The sequence below is a fragment of the Lynx rufus genome, unplaced genomic scaffold (genome assembly GCF_022079265.1).
Source record: "Lynx rufus isolate CCGP_SWC_20201006 ecotype Redwood Valley unplaced genomic scaffold, mLynRuf1.p SCAF_3, whole genome shotgun sequence".
Lineage (NCBI taxonomy): Eukaryota > Metazoa > Chordata > Mammalia > Carnivora > Felidae > Lynx > Lynx rufus.
In genome coordinates, this window is record NW_025814845.1 from 184,620,520 (window position 1) to 184,623,027 (window position 2,508).

At 42.1% G+C, this 2,508-nt stretch overlaps 1 pseudogene; it reads left to right on the plus strand.

The window, feature by feature from the left end:
* Positions 1 to 288: 288 nt before the first annotated feature.
* LOC124519902 (COP9 signalosome complex subunit 3-like) lies at positions 289 to 2,042 on the plus strand (annotated as a pseudogene).
* The last annotated feature ends 466 nt before the right edge of the window (positions 2,043 to 2,508 follow it).

Sequence of the window (2,508 nt, forward strand, 5' to 3'; positions counted from 1 at the left end):
CGTTATGCCAGGATTTCACAGTCTGGATTACTATATCTTTGTAGTAAGATTTGAATTTGATATTTGGTCTTATTTTTGAAGGTTATTTTGGCATCCTAGATTTCTATACAGATTTTTGAATTAACTTGTCAATTTCTGCTAAAAGTCTTGAGGCCTTCCTGTGATTCACTGTGGCCCTTCCTCCCGCAATGGTCACCTCTGCCTGCTCAGGCTGCCTCTGTCGCTTGGACTGCTCTGGAGAAAACATGGTGTCTGCCCTCAATTTGTGAACAGTGCTAGCCCTCAGCTCAAAGGCAAATAATTCAACTTTGTGAATTGATCAACAAGAATAAGGAACTTTTTGCAAGTAACTTATCATATCTGGGCACTATGTTTGGAGCTTCTGGTGTACTGGAACACTTCTTGGGTGTCCTTGCTGTTTTGTTTGCAAGGTTTTCTATGCCCAGCATTCCTGGTTCCCAAATAGGATTATTCCAGGTATAGCTTTTCATTAGTACTTATAATGGGGAGCATATTCAATATGCAACAAATAACTTTGCTGGGCTTTGCCATCAGTTAACAAATGCACTTGTGGAAAGCAAACAGCCCCTGGGAGGAATTGGCATCCTTAATGTAGCAATAGACAAGCTTCAGATGAATGCAAACTAACTGACTCCCATACCTGCTAATCTTTGCCAGCTTTGCTTGCAGGTAAAAATGCTTTAAGTGTGCCCTTCCATATCTTGACAGAGATATGATAGGTAGCTGCAAAGAGAATAGAGCTCTATTCATCTTGGGTTTTGTTTTCGGTGTTTTATGATGCTTTGACAATTTGGAGGCCCTGTGGTCCTGGGGAGGGGTTAGCTAATTCCTAGAGACAGCTAACAACTTGCCTGTGAGCATGCATTTGACATGCAAATTAATCAGTCCCTTCAGATACTCCTCTGCCTGTCTCACTGTCAGACTCCTGCCATTGGGAACATTATCCCCCCTGCCCTAAATCACCCCAGATCCAGGTATGGGACAACTACGGACCACCACTATAACCCAGAGCCTACCAAAATTATTCAAACATCCATTCCTAAACTTGCTTAGTTTGCCTGCTTTACCTTGCCTGTTTCTTCCCTCAAAAACCAGAATAAAGGCTTTGAGCCACACTTTGCCCTGGTTCCTTCTGCCCCCTGATTGACCGTAGTGCTTCCTCATGTGGTCCTGTGTGGAGTGCTGTGCCCTCTCCTCTTGGGAAGTATAAACGACAATATTTTCAATGGCAATTATCCCCTGATCTATTGACCTCTCTATATCTGAAAATCCTAGGTACATTTTAGAACAGGAGCCTATGATGCAAAGCACTTTTTATGATACTGTTATATGGAAGAATTATCTGGGCCAGGCTGACGAGCACTTTACTTTTCTGAACAGGCTAAACCCAGGCCTGCTGTGGTGATCAGTCATATCATGTTGGAGTCATGTATAATAAGTGCATTCTAGCTTCTCTGATGCTACTTAGCAAAGAACAGTAGCTACCAAAACATAACGTCTCAGATTATGAGTAGATTCATTAAGTCCCTTAGCAGTGTTTACCATGAGTTACCACAAATTTATCCAACGAACAATCTTTCAAGACTTTCAAACCTGGTAAATTAATTACAGTGAAATTTTTGCTTAGGATAACATCATGCGACTGGAGAAGCAAAACTTGTTATCTCTTTAAAAGAATCCTGAAAGGCTTGCAGAGACTTTTTAAACATTATTGTCATGAAATTTGGCAAGGGGTGCGCAATTACCTGGACCTCAGGAGACAGAAAAACACATACTACACATGACAGAAGATGGTGAGATTTTTGCAAGCATGTTATGATCAGTTTTTCTAATGACTACCCCAGAATATAATATATAATCCAGCCATGCTTCATAACATTGATCCGGAAATGTTGAAATAAAGAGAGCTTGATGAGTGACCGAAAGCCATGGATTAAGAGGCTGTGGTGAATCCCCAATCTGCACAGAAGAGAATGGGATCGCAAGGTGAATCAGTAAACAAACCATATAGTTGCTCTTGAAACTAACATGCATCCTGAGTTAAATAAAGGTGAAGCCAACCATCGCCTTGGCCAGAGGCAAATGTTACAAGGGTGGCAAGGGAGGACCAAGACTGTCTCACCTGGATATTAGAGAATTAAATTTTTTTTTTTGACAAATCCTGGCGATATCTCCTAGCTGCAGTACCTTTAACTGCTTGCCCTGTTGCTGAACACAAGCCTCTGCTTGACACAGGCTCCTGCTGGACGTGAGAGACTCCATGTTCCTCTCTACAAATACAGCACAAGTTTATTCCTTTGCAGTTCTGGAAGTCAGAATTCCAAACTAAGTTTCACTTAGCTGAAGTGAAGGTATCCACAAGGCTGGTTCCTTCTGGAAGCATTAAGGGGAGAGTCTGTTTCCTTGCCTTTTCCGTGTGTAGTGGTTGCCTCTATTCCTTGGCTTGTGGCTCCTTCCCAAACTGCCAAAGTTCTCGACTCCTATCTC